This window comes from Chiloscyllium punctatum, chromosome 24 (genome assembly GCF_047496795.1).
Source record: "Chiloscyllium punctatum isolate Juve2018m chromosome 24, sChiPun1.3, whole genome shotgun sequence".
Classification (NCBI taxonomy): domain Eukaryota; kingdom Metazoa; phylum Chordata; class Chondrichthyes; order Orectolobiformes; family Hemiscylliidae; genus Chiloscyllium; species Chiloscyllium punctatum.
Genome location: NC_092762.1, coordinates 16,429,412 through 16,454,356, shown reverse-complemented (window position 1 = coordinate 16,454,356; position 24,945 = coordinate 16,429,412). Strand labels below are relative to the sequence as shown.

Genomic DNA, 24,945 nt, shown 5'->3' with positions numbered 1-24,945 from the left:
AGGAGTGGCAAAAAGGATTTAATTTAGGTAGATTAGGTTAGGATATCTGGTTGGTATAGGTTGGACCGAAGAAGTCTGTTTCTGTGTTAGACATCTTTGACTGTGGGATCATAAAAGTGAACTCTGCTCTGGTTCACCTCTGGGTTCTCTGATGTCCACTTGTTCATTATCTAGCTTCCTCAGTCTCTCATGGGTATATTTTTGCTCTGTATGGTATTTTACTATTACTTTCACAGCTGCTTTGTAAATGAATTGAAAAATGTAGAGCTCGAAAAACACAGCAGCGCAGGCAGCATCCGAGGAGCAGGAGTATCAACGATTCGGCATAAGCCCTTCTTCATGAATGCAAATGAATTGTCCACTGCTGCCCGGCTCCTGACCGTATGATGTTCCATTATCAGTTTATCTTTTCCACAATATCTTTGACGGTCAAGAATTCTTTTTTCCAATAAGTGAGTGCATTTTCCTTCAATTTTCTGACAGTCAAATTCTGCACCATTTTAATTCCCTGTAATTCATATTGCACTCCCTGAAACATCAACTGTGTATTTCTCCTTCCACAGAAACCAGTGATCAATGCCAAAGCCTTGTTGCCTGTGGAGAGGGTGATGTTTGACTTCCTTGTACTGCTGCAGTTTGTGTGGTGAAGGTGCTCCCACAACGTGGTTGGGTAAGAGACATTACAGATTATTCACTCAGCGATATTGAAGAGTAGAAGATATCTGTACAAATCATCATGGTTTTAATTTCACAAAAATATTATTGAGAACTTTTGACATTAGGCTACAGATGGAGAATATTATGTCCAGTGACCACAACCATTGCCAAATAAGCAGTTTTTCAAGAATGCCTTAAAGGAAGAAAGTAGATCTTAGAGGGTTAGCGTGGGGATTCCAGACCATGTTCCCTTGGAGTCTATAGAAACAGTCACCCAGGTGAACTCAAAAATAAACACATCATTGAGAGTCTGAACTAACATGAGTTATTGAGATATGAAAGGGTGTGTGGTGCAGGGAGATAGGAATGATTACAGCCAGGAATTAATTCAAAGGTGCGAAAGTAAATTGTTGTTGCTTACAAATGGGAGTCTTTTGATTGATCAGCAAGTTTTGGTACAAGTGAGCACTTCGGCAGTAGAGTTTTCAATATTCTAGAGATTATCGGGAGGGTGAATGTGGGATGCTGGCCAGGAGTGGGTTTAGATAATGAAATCTAGAGTCAACAAAAGGAATGAATGAGAGTTTCAGCAAATGAGCTTAGACTGTGGTGAGGTCAGGTGATATAACTGAAGTCGAAATAGTGGACTTGGAGGGGGTCTGACCTGTCATCCTCACCTCATTCAGCTGTTTGTCCGTTTGTGAATCAAGTCTGTAACAAGCTCAGGAACTGAGTGGCCCTGGCAGAACCCAAAATGGGCATTGCTGAGCAGGTTATTGCTGAGCAGTTGCTTGACAGCACTGTTGATGACACCTTCCATCACTTCACTGCTGAGCGAGTGTGGACTGACGGAGGGCAATTGGCTTAGTTGGATCTGCCCTGTTTTTTTGTGTTGGAACATCCCTGAGCAATGTTCCACAAAGTCGGTAGGTGCCAGTGCTGGAGCAGTACTTGCCTTGGTGGGCAGCAGGTTCTGGAGCACAGCCAACAGTATTATTGCCAGAATATTGGCAGGGCCCCTAGCCTTTACACTGCTTATCCATTTCTTGATCTGATTTGAAATGAGTTTTCAACCAAGTCGATTCATATCTGTGATGTCAGGGACCAATGGAGAAGGCTCATCCACTTGGCACTGCTGGCTGAAAATCGCTGCTAATGCTGTCCTCTTATCTGTTGCATGAATGTTTGAGACCCCTCCATCGGTAAGGGTGGGGATATCTGTGATGTTTCCTCCAGTGAGTTGTTTAATTGTCCATCACTATTCTTGACTAGGTGTGGCAGAACTGCAGAAATCAGATCTAATCTGTTGGTTATGGGATCACTTCGTTCTATTTAGAACATAGAACATAGAACAATACAGCACAGAACAGGCCCTTCGGCCCACGATGTTGTGCCGAACTTCTATCCTAGATTAAGCACCCATCCATGTACCTATCCAAATGCCGCTTAAAGGTCGCCAATGAATCTGACTCTACCACTCCCTCGGGCAGCGCATTCCATGCCCCCACCACTCTCTGGGTAAAGAACCCACCCCTGACATCTCCCCTATACCTTCCACCCTTCACCTTAAATTTATGTCCCCTTGTAACACTCTGTTGTACCCGGGGAAAAAGTTTCTGACTGTCTACTCTATCTATTCCTCTGATCATCTTATAAACCTCGATCAAGTCACCCCTAATCCTTCGCCGTTCCAACGAGAAAAGGCCGAGAACTCTCAACCTATCCTCGTACGACCTACTTTCCATTCCAGGCAACATCCTGGTAAATCTTCTCTGCACCCTCTCCAAAGCTTCCACATCTTTCCTAAAGTGAGGCGACCAGAACTGCACACAGTACTCCAAATGTGGCCTAACCAAAGTCCTGTACAGCTGCAACATCACCTCACGACTCTTGAATTCAATCCCTCTGCTAATGAACGATAATACTCCATAGGCCTTCTTACAAACTCTATCCACCTGAGTGGCAACCTTCAAAGATCTATGTACATAGACCCCAAGATCCCTCTGTTCCTCCACCTGACCAAGAACCCTACCATTAACCCTGTATTCCGCATTCTTATTTGTTCTTCCAAAATGGACAACCTCACACTTGGCAGGGTTGAACTCCATCTGCCACTCCTCAGCCCAGCTCTGCATCCTATCTAAGTCCCTCTGCAGCCGACAACAGCCCTCCTCACTGTCCACAACTCCACCTATCTTTGTATCATCTGCAAATTTACTGACCCACCCTTCGATTCCCTCCACTAAGTCATTAATAAAAATTACAAACAGCAGAGGACCCAGAACTGATCCCTGCGGAACTCCACTTGTAACTGGGCTCCATGCTGAATATTTACCATCTACCACCACTCTCTGACTTCTACCGGTTAGCCAGTTTTCTATCCAATTGGCCAAATTTCCCTCTATCCCATGCCTCCTGACTTTCCGCATAAGCCTACCATGGGGAACCTTATCAAATGCCTTACTAAAATCCATGTACACTACATCCACTGCTCTACCCTCATCCACATGCTTGGTCACCTCCTCGAAGAATTCAATAAGACTTGTAAGGCAAGACCTACCCTTCACAAATCCGTGCTGGCTGTCCCTAATCAAGCAGTGTCTTTCCAGATACTCGTAAATCCTATCCCTCAGTACCCTTTCCATTACTTTGCCTGCCACAGAAGTAAGACTAACTGGCCTGTAATTCCCGGGGTTATCCCTATTCCCTTTTTTGAACAGGGGCACAACATTCGCTACTCTCCAGTCCCCTGGTACCACCCCAGTTGCCAGTGAAGACGAGAAGATCATTGCCAACGGTACTGCAATTTCCTCTCTTGCTTCCCACATAATCCTAGGATATATCCCGTCAGGCCCGGGGGACTTGTCTATCCTCAAGTTGTTCAAAATGTCCAACACATCTTCCTTCCTAACAGGTATCTCTTCTAGCTTATCAGTCCGTTTCACCCTCTCCTCTTCAACAATACGGTCCCTCTCGTTCGTAAATACTGAAGAGAAGTACTTGTTCAAGACCTCTCCTATCTCTTCCGACTCTATACACAGTCTCCCACCACTGTCCTTGATCGGACCTACCCTCGTTCTCGTCATTCTCAGGTTTCTCACATATGCATAGAATGCCTTGGGGTTATCCTTGATCCTATCCGCCAGGGATTTTTCATGCCCTCTCTTAGCTCTCCCAATCCCTTTCTTCAGGTCCCTTCTGGCTATCCTGTATCCCTCCACTGCTCTGTCTAAACCTTGTTTCCTCAACCTTATGTAAGCCTCCTTCTTCCTCTTTACTAGACATTCAACCTCCCTCGTCAACCAAGGCTCCCTCACACGACCATTTCTTCCCTGCCTGATCGGTAAATACATATCAAGGACACGTCGTATCTGCTCCTTGAAAAAGTCCCACATTTCCACCACATCCTTCCCTAACAGCCTATGCTCCCAACGTATGCTCCTCAAATCCTGTCTTACAGCATCGTAATTTCCCTTCCCCCAATTGTAAAATCTACCTTGTTGTGCGCACCTATCTCTCTCCATAACCAAGGTGAAAGTCACAGAATTGTGGTCGCCATCACCAAAATGTTCACCCACCAACAAGCCCACCACTTGTCCCGGTTCGTTACCGAGTACCAAATCCAATATGGCCTCCCCTCTGGTTGGACAATCTACATACTTGCTTGTGGTGTTTGGCATGCAGGTTTGGTAGCTGCACCAGGTTGGCACCTCATTTTTAGGTATGCCTTGTACTGTTCCTTACATGCTCTCCTGCATTCACCATTGAACCAGGGTTGATTCCCCTGGCTTGATGTTAACAGTTGAGTGGGGGATATCAGGCCATGAGATTTCAGATTGGGCTGGAGTACAGTTCTGCTGCTGTTGTTGGCCCACAGTGCAGGGTCAAGAGGGCTGATTGTGTTGTATTTTCCAGTGCATTGGTCGATGTAATGTGGTCCATCCAGTTTCATTCCTTTGTTGAGACTGTGCAGTGATTAATACAATAGTGACTTGATGGGCCACTGTCGGGTTTCTTTCCCTCAAGGACATTGTCAATGGCAGAAAAACATTCCCAATGGTTCCATGGCAAACAGTAGATTCTTCATTCCAGTTAATTTTTTCTTGACTTCAGAGCCACCCTCTACCAATTTGGGATTCAAACCTGAACTTCAGTTGTATATTTTAATATTCTTGATAAATACGACAGGTTTGTTCACTTATTTTTAGAATCACTATCACAGGTTTTGTTTATTGTTTTGGAAATAAAAACACTGTCCATTATCCTGCCTCCTCCATCCTCCCCTCCAACAACAAGAGTGAGGAGCACATGGAGTTTCTCTGTCAATAACATTGAGACAATCCGACCAGCTGCCTCGGTTTCTTCCCTCCCTCTCCACTAGCCCACCGAGCCATTCTGCCTCACAAGGATGCTCCTCATGTTAGTCCTAAACTTGCATTTCCTAGAGTCTCTTGTCAAGCCTTATTAGAGGTCATCTTGACCATTTACCCTAGTGTAGCTAAATAATGGACATTCCAAATCTCTGTCTCATCCTCCTGCTTGTCACCGTCATTTTCGCCCGCACCTCCCCCCCCCCACCCCCCCCCCCCCCCACCCCCCGGCCTTGCAATTCAGATATTGTTCCATGATCTGTCTGTCTGTCTTTTCTGGTTATGTCCTTCTCTCCCATTCTGCTAAAAACCTAATATTTCCATTAGGAGATGGAAAATCCTGCTCCATCTCCACTCTCCCTTTCTGAATTCATTGTATTTGGTGTCTCTCCAGGATCTTTCCTTAGTCCGTCCTGTTTCTCACCTACATACTGCCAGGAGGTAACATCGCCCAAAAGCACTGTGTTAGGTTTCACATGTACACTGAAAATGTCCAGCTCTCCCTTCCCATCATCCCTCTCCATTTCTCCACTATTACTCAGTTATCAAACTGCTTACCACGCTTCGATGAGCTGCAATTCACTCCAATGAAACACCGCAAATGTTAAACCCATTGCCTTCAGTTGCTATTCCAAATTCATTTCCCTTACTGCTGTGCCCCTCCCTCTCACTGGGAAGTGTCTCCATTATTCACAATATTGCTTTCATATCTGACCCCAAGGTGACCTTCTGATCAGACATCTACACAATCACAAACACCAGGAATTCCAATCTCTAAAATGCTGCTTGTCTCCTTCTTACCCCAGCTCCATTGCTACTGAAACCCTAACCTGTGTCGGTGTTGCCTTTAACTTAACAAATCTGAAACAGTACCCTTGATTCCGCGACTGACCCAGAATCTGGTTCAAGACTCACCCATAACGGGACACATCCTCTCCATATTTACCCTGTGAAACCTCGACAGCATCCTGTATGTTTCAAAGAGATCATCTCTCATTCTTCCAAAGTCCAGTGAGTATATTCCCAACTTATTCAGCCTTTGCTTACAGGATAATCCCTTCAAAACAGGGATAATCCCAATGGATCTTCTCTGAAATGCCTCCAATAAACTGCTCTATTTCATTAACTAAAGCGACCAAGTCTGTTCACGTTACTCCAGATGTGGTCTCACTCGCCATTTGTTTAGTTGCCCTAAGGTATATGCACCAAACTCTTATATTGCAAACTCTTTGAAATAAGGGACAGCATTCCATTCCCTTTCCTGATTCCATGTTGTAACTGTGTGCTAGCTTTCTGTGTTTCCTGCTCATTTTCCCCCAGTCCCTTTGTGGTGCAGCTTTCTACAGTTTATCCCAAGTTATACTCTATTTGCCAACTTGTTACCCACGTTTCCTGTGAATATCTCTCTGTAAGCTGTTTATAACCTTTTGGAACTTTCCTGTTATGCCTTTTCTAGGAGATTTCCCCCCTCATTATTCGAAACATGCAGTGTGATCACTGGGCAGTGGGAAGCATGCGCAGTTGCTATCTTTCAGGGATACTCTGTTTCATGACTGGGAGAAGCTTGCTGCCCATTGGTCAGAATGGAGACATCTTGCCCATCAAGGTGCATGAGCCTTTCACACCCCATGTCTTATTGATTAAGCACAGCGGCAGCACGGAAGGAAAGAAAAGGAAGCAAATCCTGCTCTCCACATCTCACTGAATCTTGGGATATTCTGTCTCATGTTCAGTCACATGAAGTCCCAAGGTGGAAACTCATAGAAACCCACATAGATTTGCCCTTGAAGTGCCTGCTAACCTCCACCAGGGGTAATGTGTACAGTCCTCCTGGGCCAGGAGGAGGGGATTGTATGAGTTTCAAACTTGAACTGACAGTGACGGATTTTATAAACTTGTATTACAGGCAGATATTCAGATGATAATCTCCGTCACTCTACCGCCAAACTCTGGCAGAATTACTCAATACATCAGGCCCTGGATATTTGTATTGTGTGAGAGTATTGTGTTCCAGATCAATACCATTTGCTGAATAAAAGTTCTCCTTTGAATCAAACCATCCTCTCAATAGATCTTCCCAAATCTTCAACATGTGTCCTGTAATCCTTGTATAATGAGCTGATGGGTATAAGGTTTATTATTATAATGTGTAACTTTTGTAAACCACTTTGTCACAGCTCCCCAAATTTCCTTTGCTACAAGGAGAACAATCTCAGTTTTTCCAAACCCCTGATTCCCCAATGTCTGTTTGCTCTCTATAAGGTACATATCAGGGTTGTGTTGGAACATTCTCCACTTGCCTGCATCAGTGCACACCCCCCCCCCCCCAACAATATTAAAGAAAGTGAACATCCTCCAGGATAAAGTACTGTACCGGAGTGGTTTCCCATCCACCACCTTCAGCATTCCCTTTCCCCACCCTCGAGGCACAGTGGCATCACTGTGTAAAAGATCAAGTCAGCATTGTCCTACCCGACCATAGGACTGCTCTCTCATTAGAGAGAGATGTCTGGTAGTGGTTAACCTGAATATTACCACAGCACATGCAAGGGGAGAGGTTGAAAAGGAGAGTCCATTAATTACGGATGGTTATTCTTGATGTGTATTAGCAACACATGTCACGTGAACAATTAATGTTAAAAAAGCCCCACAAATTCTGCAACTAAAATCCCCCATTCCTTGAACCATCCTGGTAAATCTCCTGTGCCCCCCCTCAGGGACCCTGCCATCCTTCACAATGTGTGGGCGATCTGTGGTTCGCACAGACCCAGCTGCTGTGAACCCTGTGGGTCATAGAATAGAGCAACAGTTGTACTAAACCTCACTGTATGGAAGAGAGTGAGAGACAGAAATCCTGAAGGCAATTAAAATCTATTTAGGAACACACTTGCAAGGCCAGGACTGGCAGGTCTATAGGCTCTGTGCTGGAAAATGGGATTAAAATAGTTAGCTGGGAGATTTCTTTACAGCATAAACCCAATGGACCACAAAACCGTTTTCTGTCATGTAGACCACAGACGCGTAATAAAGGAATATGACAAGCCACAATAGAAACCAGGTCAGAGAAGGTGATATGAGAATAGATGATACGTGATTAATTAATGTTTTTTGGAGGAAAATGTGACAGAGGTTAAGCGGGACATTGTGGAGCTCTGGGTGCAGGAATCTGAAATAAAAATGGGTTATCCTGAAGGCTGGAATTAAAGAAAGGCACATCACAGAGATTTGTGAGGGTGGACAAGATTAAAGATAGAGAGTGTGTTGAGACTGGAGGAGTTCAGAGATTGGAGGATGTTGCAGAGATTGAGATGTTTTTGATCCCAGAGATCGTGATAGTTCTGAGGCTAGAGAGGAATTATAGAGATAAGGATGAGTTGTTCGCTTTCCCAACCCGACCTCTTTACTGATAATGATTGTTTCTCTGTCCTCATCTGCCGGTGCCTCCATAGGCCTGCAACAATAAAAATACACAGACAGTATATTCCTGTTAAGGCCAAGGCTGGGAGGCGTCGAGAATGCTGCATGACCTGAGAAATTGGGGCTCTGGTCAAGAAAATGAAGGGAAGATATGACCGGTACAGACCACTGGGTTTGAGTGAGTCCCTAGGGGACTATAAGGGCAGTAGGAGTATACTCGCGGGAATCCAGGAGGCAAAAAAGGGGACATGAGATAGCTTTGGGAAATAGGTTTAAGGAGAATCCAAAGAGATTCTACAAATACACTAAAGACAAAAGAATAACTAGGCAGAGAATAGCGACCCTCAAAGATCAACAAGACTGTCTATGGAACAGCAGGAGGTGGGAGAGACTCTATAAGTATTTCATGTCAGTTTGTACTGAAAGGGGATATGGAAGTTAGAGATGTTGGAGAAATAAATAGTGATAACTTGGCAAGTGTACATATTACAGAGGAGGAGGTACTGGATGTCTTAAAACACATAAAGGTGGATAAATCCCTGGAATCTGATCAGGTGTATCCCAGAACTTTGTGGGTAATGAGGGAAGCTTTTGCTGAACCTCTCGCTGCGATATTTGTATCATCGATCGCCACAGGTGAGGTGCTGGAAGATGGGTGCCATTATTTGAGAAAGGTGGTAAGGAAAAGTCAGGGAACTATAGACCGGTGAGCCTGAAGTCAGTGGTAGAGAAGTTGTTGGAAGGGATTCTCTGGGACAGGATTTACATGTCATTGGAAAAGCAAGAAATTATTAGGGAGAGTCAACATAGCTTTGTGCATTGAAATCATTAACTTGGACTTGAGAAAGACACAAGGTTTCACATAACACACTGGTTAGCAGGTTCAATACCATAGAATACTGGCAGAACTAGCTGTTTGGATATGGAATTTGCTGGAAGGTCAAACAATCATAGATGGACAGCACAGAAACAGAGACCTGTCGGTCCAACCAGTACATGCTGATCAGATATCCCAATGCAATCTAGTCCCACCTGTCCGCACCCGGCCCATATCCTTCCTATTCATATACACATGAAGATGTCTTTTAAATGTTGCAATCGTAATGGACTCTACCACTTCCTCTGGCAGCTCATTCCATACACGTACCACCCTCTGTGTGAAAATGTTGCCTCTCAAGTCTCTTTAAAGTCTTTCCCCTCATCCCATAAACCTATGCCCTCTTGTGCTGGGATCCCCCACGCCAGGGAAAAGACTTTGTCTATTTATCCTATCCATGCACCTCATGTTTCTATACACATCGATAAGATCACCTCTCAGACTCCGACGCTGCAGGGAAAACAGCCCCAATCTATTCAACTTCTATTCAACCCCCAGCCTAGCTCAAATCCTCCAACCCTGGCAACGTTCTTGTAAATCTTTTCTGAACCCTTTCAAGTTTCACAACATCCTTCCAATAGCAGGGAGTCCATATTTGTATGCAACGTTCCAAAAGTGGCCTAACCAATATCCTGTACAGCCACAACATGACCTCACGACTCCTGTACTCAATACTTTGTCCGATAAAGGCAAGCATACCAAATGCCGCCTTCACTATCCTATCTACCTGTACTCCAAGTTGTCTTTGTTCAGTAACGTTCCTCAGGACCTTACCATTAAGTGTATAAGTCCTGCTAAGATTTGTTTTCCCAAAATGCCACTCCTCAGCCATTCACCCATCTGACCGAGATCCCATTGTACTCTGAGGTAATCTTTTTCACTGTCCACTACACCTCCAGTTTTGGTGTCAACTCACTAACTTTACCTCCTATGTTCACATCTAAGTCATTGATATAAATGACGAAAGGTGATTCTTGTAACACTCCACTAGTCACAGGCCTCCAGTCTGGAAAGCGACCCTCCATCACCACCCTCTGTCTTCTGCCTTTGAGCCAGTTCTGTATCCAAATGGTTAGATCTCCCTGTATCCCATGAGCTCTAACCTTGCTGAACAGTCAGTGTCATAGTGGAGGGTGCTTTTTGGACTGGAAGCCTGTGATGAGCAATATGCTGTCAGGTTGGGTACTGGGTACACTGCTTTTTGCCATTTATATAAATGATTTCTATGTGAATATCGGAGCTATGGTTAGTAGGTTTACAATAGACACCAACATTGGAGGTGCAATGGATCACAAAATGATGTACCTCAAAGTACAATGAGACTCCGATTAAATGGGCTGAGGAGTGGCAGATGAAGTTTAATTTGGATAAATGTGAGGTTCTGCATTTTGGAAAAGCAAATCAGGGCGGGACTTATACACTTAATGGGAAGGTCCTGGGGAGTGTTGCTGAACAAAGAGATCTTGGACTGCAGGTTCATAATTCCTTGAAAGTGGAACCATAGATAGGCAGGGTAGTGAAGAAAGTGTTTGGTGTACTTGCCTTTATTGGTCAGTGCATTGAGTACAGGAGTTGTGACATCCTTTTGCGGCTGTACAGGACATTCATTCAGCCACTTCTGGAATTCTGCTTTCAGTCCTTCTCTCCCTGCTATCGAAATGATATTGTTAAACTTGAAAGGATTCAGAAAAGATGCAAAGATGTTGCCAGGGTTGAGGGATTGAGCTATAGGGAGAGGCTGAATAGACTGAGGCTGTTTTCACTGGAGAATCGGATGCTGAGAGGTGACCATAGAGGTTGATAAAATCGTGAGGGACATGGAGAGGGTAAACAGCCCGGGTCTTATTCCTGTTTAGGTGAGTCCAAAACTAGAAAGCACAGGCATTAGGGAAAAGATTGAAAAGGGATATTAGGGGCAAAGTTTCAAGCTGAACGTAGTATGTGTATGGAATGAGCTGCCAGAGAAAGTGTGGACGCTGGTACAATTACAACATTGAAAAGGCATCTCATTGGATATGTGATTGGGAAAGGTTTCGAAGGCTATGGGCCAAGTGCTGGATTATGGGACGAGATTAATTTAGGATATCTAGTCGGCATGGACAAGTTGGACTGAAGGGTCTGTTTCTGTGCTGTACATCTCTATGGCACTAATAAATTGAAATTAAGATAGGTTTCTCTTTTATGGAGAGTTAGCAGAAGGTCAGACAATTCTCCTTGGAGCTGAGAAGGTTAAGCAGTGATTTCAACCAGGAGTTGATTTGTTTCCAGGGTATTTCATTTACAGAGAGACAGAGTGAGAAATTTTTAACGTCACAATTTTTAGTAACTATTTTCAGGTAACTGGCAAATAATGCAAAGAAAAAATGTGAAGATTATTTTAATCACTAAGTTCTTAGCATCTGCAACAGTTTGACCGACAACTGGATGCAGATTCAGTAGTTATTGTCAAAACAAATTTGAAATTTAACATTTTTAAGGAAGGATTTGGAGGGCTATGTCCAAATGGGAGGTGAGTTGGGACTGACTGGCACCATCTCCAGAGGGAGAGAGTACAGCCCCAATGGGCTGAATAGCCTCCAGCCCCTGTGCTCTGTCATACTGACCCTGATGTTACTGAATGATGAAGCTCATCACAGGGCAGAGCCGTAGAGATGTACAGCATGAAAATAAACCCTTTGGTTAAACTGGTCCATGCTGACCAGATATCCCAACCTAATCTAGACCCATTTGCCAACACTTGGCACATATCACTCTACACCCTTCCTATACATATACCCATCCAGATGCCAAATGGTTTAATTGTACCAACATCCTCCACTTCCCGACAGAAGATTCCATACACGCACCAACCTCAGTGGGGGAAAAAATTGCCCCTCAGATCCATTTTAAATTCTTCCCCTCTCATCTTCAACCTATGCCCTCTCATTCTGTACTCCCCGACCCCAGGGAAATGACCTTGTCTATTTATCCTACCCAGGCCCCTCATGGTTTTATAAACCTCCATGAGGTCACCCCTCAGCCTCTGATGCACCTGGGAGGATCCCACCACTCAGGTCACAATGGGGCCTGGCTGATTGACACAGCTTCAGACCAATAGGAGAGTTGGCGTGATCCTCCAGCCAATGGGAGTGAATGAGGGGTGGGTCCGGCAGGCCAACACATGACCATCAGTTTTGCAGGTGCAGTGTCACTGTGAGGGGGGGACTGAATGTGAAGGAGTGGGAGAGGCAGCAGATACTGGGAGAGCGATGGAGTTAGTGTGGACTGGGAAGGTTGATAAACACTGTTTCAGTCTGCTGGACCTGAATTAGATACTCCGGGTAAATTAGAACCAAAAGAACTTCGGATGCTGTAAATCACACACAACAACCAGAAGGTACTGGAAAAGCTCAGCAGATCTGGCAGCATTTGTGAAAAGAAATCAGTTCACATTTTCGATCCAGTGACGCTTCCTCAGGAACTGATGTTACTGAGAAAAAAAAATCTGTTTTTATGCAGAAGGTAGGGGTTAAGGAGCAAATGATATGTGGGGATAGAGTCCAAAGAGAGAGATAGGAGCAGTTGGACAAAGGAGTGAATAACGATCTGACGGGGGGAGGGTGAATAGCTGTTTATGGGGACTGTTAGTGGCTCACCATAGGTAATGTGTAATGGTAGGCTACGTAATAACAAGGCCTGGTATGTGGTGTCGGGGGCAAAGACACTAGGACGTGGGAGAGTTCAGGACCTAAAATTATTGAATTTGATGTTGAAGCCAAAGGGTTGCAGGGTCCCCGAGTGGGAGATGAGGTGTTGTTCTTCCGGTTTGTGTTAAAGTGTGGCTCTGGAAAAGCACAGCAGGTCAGGCAGCATCCAAGGAGCAGGAGAATTAATGTATTGGGCATGTCAGCACTTCATCAGAAATGTGGGTGGTGGAATACGGCTGAGAGATAAATAGGGAGGGGTGTTTGGGTTTGGGGGAAGGGAGCTCGGGAGGCAGTAGGTGGTTGTAGATGGAGGGTAGTGGTGAGAGGGTGGAATAAATAATTGAGAAGGAAGATGGGCAGGTGGGAATGTTCAAGAGGCCAGTGCCGAGTTGAAGGGTTGTATCTGAGATAAGTTGGGGGAGGGGGAGATGAGGAAACCTTGATGCCGTGTGGTTGAAAGTTCCCAAAGTGGAAGATGAGGTGTTCTTCCTCCAGGTGTTGGGTGGCTCGGATTTGGGGATGGAGGACTTGAGGACTTGCATGTCCTTGGCAGCGTGGTGGCAGAGGGGGTGGGGGGTAGGCGGAATGGTCGGCCACAGGGCGGTGGGGTAGATTGGTGCATGTGTCCCAGAAATATTCCATGAAATATTCCACAATTTGGCTTCCCGAGAGCAAGGGACACACTAGGTGAGGTGTTTGGGTGGGCAGGGAAATCTATGCTGGATGTGGGAGGATCCAGTGGTGCCTTGGATGGAGGTGAGGGGAAGGTGTGGGCACAGGTTTTCCACCTCTTGCAGTGGCAAGCGAAGGTGCTTGGAGTGGAGGGTGGGTTGGTGGGGACCGTGGATCGAACGTGGAAGTCACAGAAGGTATGATCTCTGTGGAATGCTGAAAGGGGTGGGGAGGGAAATATATCTCAGGTGGTTGGATCTGATGGTGGAAAGAGCAGAGGATGATGGATTGTATCTGGGTGGAAGGTGAGGATGGTGGGATTCCATCTTTGTTGCATTTGGAGGGGTGGGGTTCAAAGGCAGTGGTGTGGGAAGTGGAGGAGATACACTGGAGGGCATTGTTGACCACATGTGAGGGGAAATTGCAGTCCTTGAAATAGGAAGCCATTTGGTATGTTCTGAAGTGTTATTCCAGCTTGCATCAAACTTCACTGGAACACTGCAGTAAGCATGAGACAGATATTGGACAGGGAACAGTCTTGTGTGTTAAAGAGCAGGCAACTGGAAGCTCAGGGTCTTTTTTGCAGGCACAATGTAGATCATCAGACACCATTTCCACCACCGTCACTGAGATGCGAGAAGGTTCCTGTCTCCTCCATTAACAGATTTCCACCTTCCCACTCCTTTAACTTTCCAAATGTTCCTGTGTCTCTTTGGGCTCTGTCCCCACCTATTATTTACTCTTTAACCCCTATCTCCTGTAGCCCAAAGATCTATAGGTTCGGTGAATTGGCCCAGCTAAGGTTCCCGTAGGGTTCAGGGATGTGCATTAGTTCGGGGGAAATGGAGAGTAATAGAATAGGAGAATGGGTCTGGGTGGGATAAACTTCGGAGGGTGGGTGTGGAATTGTTGGGCCAAAGGGCCTGTTTCCTGAAGGGATTCTAATTTTCCCAACTGTCATCGGTTCTGAGGAAGGATCACTGGACCCGCGGAAACCCATGGTGTGTGCAGGAGGCGGAAAGGGGAGAGTGGCAGCAGAAACCAGATGAAATGTATCAGTGTAGACTGGGAGGGTTTAGTTACACTCTGGGCAGGTCGTTAGTCTGAATTAGAAACTCTTGGTCCCACGTTTGCAGCAAAGGGGAAGATGGCTTGGGCCTCAGGTAGTGAGAAGTCCTGGGTTATAGCCACCATCTTTATTTGGGGCAAGGTACAGCAAGGAGCATGAACGTGTCCTCTTCCTGGGTGGGGGCGGGGTGATTTGAAGAGGAGCATTTACACATCAAACACATACCAAGAGAAGTGTTTACCTTCACTGTTCATCTTGCACTGACTGTGAGCTTTGTTTTTTGAGTTCAGTTTATAGGATATTAATTGAGGATAATTGAGACTGGGATCTCAAAAAAACAAGTTTCTACAGTCAGCGGAGTCCTCAGGATCTGAATATCATTGGGATTTAAGTGTGGAACGAGAAAGGTTTGTCTGTTCTGTCTGTAGGAAAATATCTTCAATATTTTTGTCACGCCAAAAGCAGAACGATGTTCAAGTTCATAGTTGAATCACGCTTGGGGTGTGTTCAATTCTTGGCCCTGCAGCTGTGGAAGGAGGTATTGGCCTGAGAGAGAGCACAGATTTATCCAAATTACACCTCGTCTTCTTGCAGGAACTGTCAGATTTAGTCTCAATCATCCACTTTATAATGTTAATCTGTAAACTCCCGACTTCCAATTCTCTGCAAATTTCTCGTGGACTCAAATTCCAGCACCATTTCAGGTGGAACGTTCCAGATTCTGACAACTGTCTGTTCATTCAGAAACTGCTGAAGTCCATTTTGACTCTGGGGTTACAAAGGGCTGAATTGAAAGATGCAATGCTGGTCCTGTGCTCCCATTGAGGTGCATTGAAACAGTACAGGAGGCTGAGGGCAGTGTAGGTGTGAGCAGACAATGAAAATGACAGGGCTGCACTGTGGGGGCTGCTTGGCTCAATGAGAGTGTTTTGGAGTTGGGTGTAAACAGAGTGAGGTGAGATAGGGAGAAGGTGAAGCTGAAACTCCGTTTTAATTCAGGCCTTTCAGAAATTCAGTCCCAATGGGAACAGCTAATTTGTCAGTGATACCTGTGGAGTATTTAAGTTTTTAAAGTATGACATATCAGCTTAAGTAAAGATTTTTTTTTGTTATTATAATGGACATGTTTGAAGTGAAGGAAGGTTACTCACTCATTTAAATTCTCTTAATGGGAGTAACTAGATGAATGTAGAGAGACGTTGTGACAGGAGCCCTCAGACCCGTGGTGTGCTCCTCTTGCACAATGTGGGAAATAAGGGCCGCTTCCAGTGTCCCTGACGGCTATTTGTGCAGGAAGGGTTCCCATCTGCAGTTACTGGGAAACTGCTTTTCAGAGCTGGAGCTGTGAGTGGACTCACTGTGGAGCATCTGCAATACTGAGAATGTTATGGACAGTACGTTTAGTGAGTTAGTCACCCTGCAGGTGAGGGTTACACAGGCAGAAAGGGAATGGGTGACCATCAGATCTAGTAAAAGGCTCAGGAAGTGAGTACAGGAGTCCCCCGTTGTTATCCCCTTCTCATACAGATACTGTATACCACTTGGGATTCTGTAAGGGCGGGAATGGGTGGGGTGGCTTCTCGGAAAATCAGCATCAGCCAGGTTCATGACACCACAGAGAGCTCTGCTGATCAGAACAAGAGGAATGAGAGTGGCAGGGCTACAGTGACAGGGGATTCAATAATCAGGGGTACAGCCTGGCACTTCTGTGCCCACAGACATGAATCCAGGATGGTATGTAATCTCCCTGGTGCCAAGATCCATGATATCATGGAGTGGCTGCAGGACATTCTGGAGCTGGAGGGCAAACAGCCCGTGGTGGTGCAACACACAGATACCAACGACATCGCTAAACAGAGGGATGAGGGCCTGAAAGCTGGACATAGGGAGAGCAGAGATACATTAAAATGTAGCTCCTGAAATGTAATAATGTCAGACTTACTCCCAGTGCCATGTGCTAATGAGAGCAGGAATGAGAAGGTAGATCAGCTGGCTGTGTGGCTGGGGAAATGGTGTAACCAGAGAAGGGTTATGATTCATCAGGCACTGGGACCGTTTCGGGGACGGACCTGTACCAGCCTGACCGGTTACCCCGGGCAGAGCTGAGACAAATCCGTTGGGACTTTTGCCAGTTCTATTGGTGAGTTTGTAACTAGTCTGGCAGGGGAATGGGAACTAAAGTGTAGGATTATATGGGTCAGATTCAGGACAGGGAATGGGAGGTAGAATATTAGTGACTTTTAGATTAGATTAGATTACTTACAGTGTGGAAACAGGCCCTTCGGCCCAACAAGTCCACACCGCCCCGCCGAAGCGTAACCCACCCATACCCCTACATCTACATCTACCCCTTACCTAACACTATGGGCAATTTAGCATGGCCAATTCACCTGACCTGCACATCTTTGGACTGTGGGAGGAAACTGGAGCACCCAGAGGAAACCCACGCAGACACAGGGAGAACGTGCAAACTCCACACAGTCAGTCACCTGAGGCGGGAATTGAACACGGGTCTCTGGCGCTGTGAGGCAGCAGTGCTAACCACTGTGCCACCGTGCCGCCCACTAATGTAGTTAGCGGCTCAGAAAGTCAAAGGAAAGGAGGATTAAACGAAGATTGAGTCCCTCTTCATCCATCAGTCCTGACATCCCAGGAAGGTGAGTCAACAAAATCTGGAGCTGTTTACATATCTATGACTCTGTACTTCAGCAAAATGGGGGAAACCTGCAATAAAAACAAAAAGTGCTGGAGATCCTCAGCAAATCTGTCAGCATCTGAAATGGTGACAGATGCAGGAAACATTGCAGCCTTAAAGAAGTGTTCAGATGATCACACCAAGCAGGACAATATCGGTTACACGCTGAGTGCCAGAATGTGGGACTAGAATAAATAGGTGCTTGATGACCAGCATGAATACGATGGGGCTGGAAAGTTGATGTTTAGGGTCAGGGCTATTTATCAAGACTGACAAAGCGTCCTGACCCAAAACACCAACCTTCCTGCTCCTCTGATGTTGCCTGACCTGCTGCACCTCCCCAGGTCCACATTGTACAGACTCTGACTTCCAGCATCTGCAGTCCTTAACTATCTTCCCATCCCAGGACTCATCTGGTGATCCTCCTTTACACTCTCTCAATAACCAGGAGAGCCTTCCTTGGAAAAGGGGAACAAAGGTGTAAACAGTACTCCAGGTGTGGTCTCACCAAGGCCCTTCCAGAAAGGGATCCCTGTCCCCATCTTATCCATAATGGTCATCAAGCGCACGTGCCTGGTGTGATCATCTCAACACTTCTTCAAGGCTGCAATGTTTCCTGCATCTGTCACCATTTCAGATGCTGCCAGACCTGCTGAGGATCTCCAGCACTTTCTGTTTTCTCTGTTATAGAGTATTGAAAGGGGGGATTTGCAGTTGAGAAATTCAAATTGATCTTCATGTTACTTGATCCGTGCCGATCTGAATATCATTGACCTTTTCATCTGGATGGAAAGGTGTGCCTTCTGTCCGTGGGCGAATATTTCAAATGTCCGTGTGACTGGAAAAAAGTACTGAGACAGCAAAGTCTATGTTAGCGTGTGGACTGTGGAGAGAGATTTCATTGGTTTTTGAAAGTCTAAACAATCATGGCACATTTCCCTGGAACAGGTAAGACACGGATTGGTTTTGTATGAGGACAATTAACCATGAAACCAGAAAGACAAAAGGTTCCTGCATCATGGAAAAAGCTATGAAAGTGGGATTGTTGTAATGGAGTGAGTTATCGATCATTGATTGTAATCCATTGGCGTTGTCACATCGGTTCCAGTGCCGTGGGGAAACACAAGAAATTTGATGAGTGCAGTGTAGGTTTCAGTTATTCAACTGGAAAGGTGAAGAAGAAATTTGCAAGGATGATGCCAGGTCTCAGGGGTCTGAGTTACAGGGAGAGGTTGGACAAGTGAGGACTTTTTTATTTAGAGCAGAGGAAACTGTGCTTATAGAAGTGTATTTTATTTTATAGAATAAAATTTATATATTTTATAGAAGTGTATAAGACCATGAGAGGCATGGGTAAGGTGAATGCAATCGGTCTTTTTCGCAGGGACTCAAGGATTGGAGGGCATCAGGTTAAAGGTAGAGGAGAAAGAATACATGAGAACCTGAGGGGCAACTGTTCTACACAAAGGTGGTATGTATATGGAATGAGCTGCCAGTGGAAGTGGTTGAGGTGGGTATATTAACAACATGTAAAAGACATTTGGACAAATACATGGATAGGAAAGTTTCAGAAGCTGATGGGCCAAGTGCAGGGAAATGGGGTTAGCGTGGATGGACAATCTGATTGGCATGGGCCAGTTTGGGCCAAAGGGCCTGTCTCTGCTGCAGGACGTTATAACTCTAAGTGCATTTGCACTTTCTCCCCCTAACTCTGTTGGTATCATGGGATGTATTCCATCAGGGCAAGGAGACTTGTTTACCTTTAGCTCCATTTGCTTGCCCAGCTCTAACTCTTTCGTGATAATGATTGTTTCTTGGTCCTCACCTTCCTCAGTCTCCTTATCAATTACTGGCATGTTCTTCGTATCCTCCACTGTGAAGACTGACTGCTGTGTACTCATATTCCTGAACCCTGCTGGATAGGAATAACTGGGCACAGAACTCTGAGAGGTCTTCTTTCAGTATTTATTGATGAGACACGGCAGCTCCCTGGATAGTGTACATGCAAAACGCCTTCAGGCAGCATCAGGTAACTCCCCGACTGTCCGATATATGGCTCCCCTTCTTATACCTTTTGTGGTTTGTGACTTTGAATATAGACTGTCTCTCGATATTATCTCCATGGCAACGGCAGTTCAAAAGTCTAGTTCAGTTCAGCACTTTGTGGTTAAACCACACACACCCCCACCCCCATGGCTCCCTCAAGTACCCTGACAGGCACTTCAGTTTCCGTGGGGCTGTCTATCAGGATTCTGATGTGGAGCAGCCGGGGTTGGGGTGGGGTGGACAAAGTTAAAAACCACACATCACCAGGTTATAGTCCAACAGGATTATTTGGAAGTACAAGCTTTTGGGGTGTGCTGTGATTTTTAACTTGATCAGGATTATCTCTATGGTAACAGTTAAGTGCTTCAACAATTACAGAGGCCATATATTCCCCAAACAATAGGTTTCCCTCGAGCAGAGTAAACTGCTATTCTGTCCCTGGGGATAGTTACTCATCACTTTTTATCCCCAATTCAATCACACTTTCTGTTGAACTTGGAAGTTTTTCCAATCTCCGAATTTATCCTTGGTCTTTGCCAGTTTGTATGCCTTCGACTTCAATTTCATAGACTCCCTTATTTCCTTAGACATGGCAGATTACTCCTTTTTCCTGGTCCTTCCTTTTCACTGATATATATTTTTGCTCAGAAATTTGAAAAATTACTTTGATATTCCTCCACTGTCTGAGAACTGTCCCACAGTAAAGTCTTTGCTTCCAGTCTGCATTAGCCAACTCCTGCCTCATCCTATTGTAGTCTCCTTTGTTTAAGCACAGGATCTTGGGATTGGATTTAATCTTCCCACTTTCCGTCTGTGTTCTAAATTCACCCAGATTAATGATAAGTCTTTTTATCAGATTACGAGGGGAGGCGATGTTTCCTGGGAGTTTTGGTTTCATTGTCAGTGACCTTGGCTTTGTAAAAAAGTACAGGATAGATATTCACAACAGAGTATTCTGGATGGTGTGAATGTACGACACAGTCTAAAACCAGAAATCACTGTCTCCCCTCAGTTTAAAATTGCAAAACCATTATCTCCTACACGCTTCCTCACTACCTAAGTTTGGAACGCTAATCCACCTGACTATCTGTCATTTTCCGAAAATCTCCTTTGGTGAAGGCGGTGATTTTTGGATTCAGTTTTCCAGTTATTACCGTAAGAAGATAAGCCCTGGGCACAGGAGAGGCAACGCAGCCCTTCGAACCAGCTCCACCATTTAATACGGTGATGATTAAGCTCACCTCGGTCACAGCTGGATTTTCCCACCTGCTCTCTCTCACCCTTCAACTCATTGCAAATTCAACATCTGTATCTCTTCATTAAATTGGCTCATTGTCCTGGCATCCACCGCATTTTGAATCGGAAATTCCACAGATTCACAGCACATTGAGATAGGTACCTTCTTCTTCATGAGAATAGAATAGAGTCCCTATAGTGCAGAAACAGGGTATTCATCCCTCTAATCCACACCAACCCTATGATGACCATCCCATTCAGACCCACCCATTCCCTGTAACCCTACATTTCCCGTGGCTAATTGCCTAACCAGCACATGCATGGACCCTATGAGCAATTTGGCATGACCAATCCACCTAACCTGCACATCTTTGGACTGTGGGAGGAAACTGGAGCACCGAACAAAACCATGCAGACATGGGGAGAATGTGTAAACTCCACACAGTTGCCTAACGCTGGAATCAAACCCGGGTCCCTGACGCTGTGAGGCAGCAGTGCTAGTCACTGAGCCACCTCTGCTTAAAATCTGCTGCCCATTATTAACCTCCCCACCCCGCAATTGGCTGAATGTATATTCCTTACGTCAGAAATCGAGGTGTCTAAGCGGATGTCTCAGTAAATCCCAGTGACAGCCCACATGTCCTGTGTGTCTGATAGGGTATCCTATACACAACACCCTCCAGCCCACACTTTCAAGGGACAGGTCTCCAGAGGCTTCATGGGGACTACAACTCCCACAGTCCCTGAGGCAGGGACCACACAGGTGTGGGGAAACCCACCACTGAACATGTACAGAATGTGGGCGGGATTTGGAGCATGTTCTTTGGGGTAACTAGCGGAAAGCATTTCACACTGTGATTGGCTGGAGAAGGGACGCATCTGCCTATGGTATTGATCAGTTGGGGGGGTGTCAAAGTGACACTACGCCCAGATGGGACCAAGTTCCATTCGCAACTTGTCATAACACTGGAAATTGACCAATGAGAAACAAGGAAGATTCTGACCCATTCTCCCAGTCTGAAGGTTCCTCTTCTGTCCAGGATCTGCCACCTCCCTTTCTGTTTTATTTTGTTTCATTCTGCTGTTGTATTATTGACTTGCAGCAACTGAAGGGAAAGGAAGTGAACCCAGAAAGGGTGCAGACTAACCAGGGATGGGAAGTGGTGCCGTGGATCTGTTTATCAGTTACTCCATGAGAATGTAGAGGGTGTACATTAGGGGCAGTAGAGTCAGAATGGTGGGAGAGAGTAAGTGGGCTGGAGGGTTACAGCTTTGGGGGAAGAAAGGGGAAATAGATATTCCAGAGAAACTAGAATTGTCTGCTCTGAATTTCTAACCTGTACATATTCCTTTATAGAGGGTGCTAGATAGTGAAGATTTGCAGATTGAAATCTCAAAATCATGTGCAGATAGTGATTAAGTTAAACAACATTTGAAGAACCAAAGATGGAGAATCACTGGGCCAAAATCCTGCAACACTCTCTCTCCCAGCATTGTCGGTCTCTCTGCACCAAATGGACTGTGAATGGTTCAAGACAGCAGCTCACTACCATCTTCGAGGGTAACGAGAGATTGGGAATAAATGCTGGCTGAGCCAGTGATGCCCATATCCTGGAAATGGGTTCTATCTCTAGTTGCTGAAACCCAGTTGATGTTACTGCAGGATGATGAGGGAGGCTGAGTGCATCCTCCAGGAGGCAGCACCATCACATTACCCCTGCCTACATCCACACAGTAACACAGCAACGTCACTGGAACAAAAGGCAGTGAAGCCAAAGGAGGACTTAGATATAGTTCTTCAAGGTAAAGTCATGAAAAGGGATTGGAACGCAGCAGGAACAGGAGACTGAGCTGGATGGTCAGCTGTTTCCCATTGAATGGTGGAGCAGGATTGAAAGGCTGAATGGTCTCCTCCTGCTGCGATCTCCCAGGTATGTATACAGCCATGGAGCCCGGGTAGGAAGAAGGGGGCAGGGATTCTCCAGGAGATTGCACTTCCACAACAGTTTTCAGTGAGGGATGGTTTGATGGATTTTATTTAACATTTATCATTAACACAAGCTTTCTAAATATTGGTTTTAAAACGTTGTAAGAGCTTTTTGCACCGCAAGCAAAATTAAAGAAAATAAATTGAACTGTTTGAATATAACAGTTTTAAAGCTTTCAACCTCCTGTAAAACAAAATCCTGTCTATTCCCAGACACCATCACTTTCCAGCTGCTCAAACTCCAGGGAAATATTCCCTCCCTGTCTGAACCTTTGGTTTGATTTAACAGCTTTTCAGTTCTCGTTCTATGAGCTGTGAAGCATTCTTTTTCCCCATTTTTCCAACCCAGAAATGTTATCACAGCAACCTTCCCACCATCAAAATCATCATTACGCCATTTTGCTTTAGGTTACCATATAATCACCAGCAGTGCAAAAGTGAGGACCGCAGATGCTGGAAACCAGAGCCTAGATTAGAGTGGTGCTGGAAAAGGGCTTTTGCCAAAACGTTGATTTTCCAGCTCCTCGGATCCTGCCTGACCTGCTGTGCTTTTCCAGCACCACTCTAATCTAGACGTATCATCACCAGCAGTAAACCATTTGTGTAACCAATTGAATATTTCCAAGCAAAGCCCATTACGGGCCAAGCAAACCATTACAAGTGACAGAGTGAGAAGGGACTAAATCAAAGTAGAGTTGTGGGGAGGGGGCAGCGGTGGAGATAAAGCACTATATCCCCTGTGGTGCCCACCTCTATCTAAAGGCATCGAGAGGATGGATCCACACTACATGCTCCTTCTCCAGGGACACACTGCTGTGTAGCCTTAGAATAAAATCATAGAATAAAATCCCTACAGTGTGGGAGGAGAGCATTGGCCCATCAAACCCCAGCGACCATCCGAAGAACATCACGCCCAGAGTACTCCATCACTGTAACACTGCATTCCCCATGGCTGATTCACCTAGTCTGCACAATCTGGATCCTGTGGACAATTTAGCACGACTGATCCACCTAACCTGCACATCTTTGGACTGTGGGAGGAAACCAGAGCACCTGAAGGGGACCCACACTATCATGGGGAGAATGTGGGAACTCCACACAGGCCGTTGACCAAGGCTGGACTCCAACCTTGTACCTGATGCTGTGAAGCAGCCGTGCTATAATCCCAATTTAAATCAAAACAGATGATCCCTGCTCATTGTCACATTGCTGTTTGTGGGGACTTACTGCCCAGAGAGACATCCTGAGGTTCAGAAAGTGGGAATGTAAGTTCAGTCACCTCCAGCCCAGTTAATGTGATTAACAACAACAACATCAATACTCCAACAGTGTCATCATGGACAAGGTCCACTCCTGACTCTGATGGACAGTAACATCAGATTCAGAATCCTGCAGCCCACACGGAGCAGGGGGATGACCACTTCCCTGTGAGCACTCACTGGGCTCTCAATCGTGATGAAGACGCAGCAAATCCCTTGTCACACAGAGGGGTGAACAGCTCCTACCCAGTGTGAACACGCTGGGGTCTCGGGGGCAGGATGAATCATTGAGTCTGTATCCCCTGGGATCCACAATCCCCGTTTATTTCCTTCTTCCACTTTCATTCGGGCTATTGAACTCTCGGTTTCAATCCTTTCTCCTGTCATGCTCTTCAACATGTCCATGTGGGTGGACTAGAGGCAGCTGGGATTTAATGAAGGGAAGTGGGGATTAGGCGGAAACACGAGGAGAGGTGACAGCAAAGACAGTTCTCATTGTAACGGCAGAGTTTCTCCGTGACACAGTGAGTGGTGAGGCACCTGAGATTGTGGGGGGAGGCAGATTCAATCAGGGATTTGGTAAGACACTCAGACAATGACCTGTCCATCTGATTGTTAACTCAGATAGATAGATAGAAAGATGCACATTTAGATAGCAGCTTTGATGATCTAGTGCAATAAAACATGCTTCCAACCCAATGACTTCAACCACAAATCTCTGAAAACACAAACACAAAGCTTTCTACTTGTACCAGGCTGTCTCTAAGCCTCCTCTTTTCTTGAGAAAAGCGTTTTGAGCTGTTCAGCCTTTCCTGGTGATTATAACCGCTATGTTCCTGTCGGATTTGTGACTGAACCTTTACTTTCCTGTTCCTTGTGAGTGATGAAAGGAGCAGAAACAGTTCCTGACCTGTGAGGGGTTTTGGTTGGAGTATTTATATTTACAAACAGTGTGAAATTGATGTAAAACTGAA

At 45.5% G+C, this 24,945-nt stretch overlaps 1 long non-coding RNA gene across 9 annotated transcripts in view; it reads left to right on the top strand.

Moving 5' to 3' along the window:
• Positions 1 to 304: 304 nt before the first annotated feature.
• LOC140494449 (uncharacterized) overlaps positions 305 to 24,945 on the top strand; it is a 40,764-nt gene continuing 16,123 nt past the window's right edge. For 5 of the 9 annotated variants that reach the window (XR_011963985.1, XR_011963986.1, XR_011963988.1 and 2 more), the window contains exons 1-2: positions 305 to 452; positions 564 to 670. This is a non-coding gene — a long non-coding RNA (uncharacterized lncRNA). The other 4 variants (XR_011963984.1, XR_011963987.1, XR_011963989.1 and 1 more) reach the window with 4 other exon arrangements.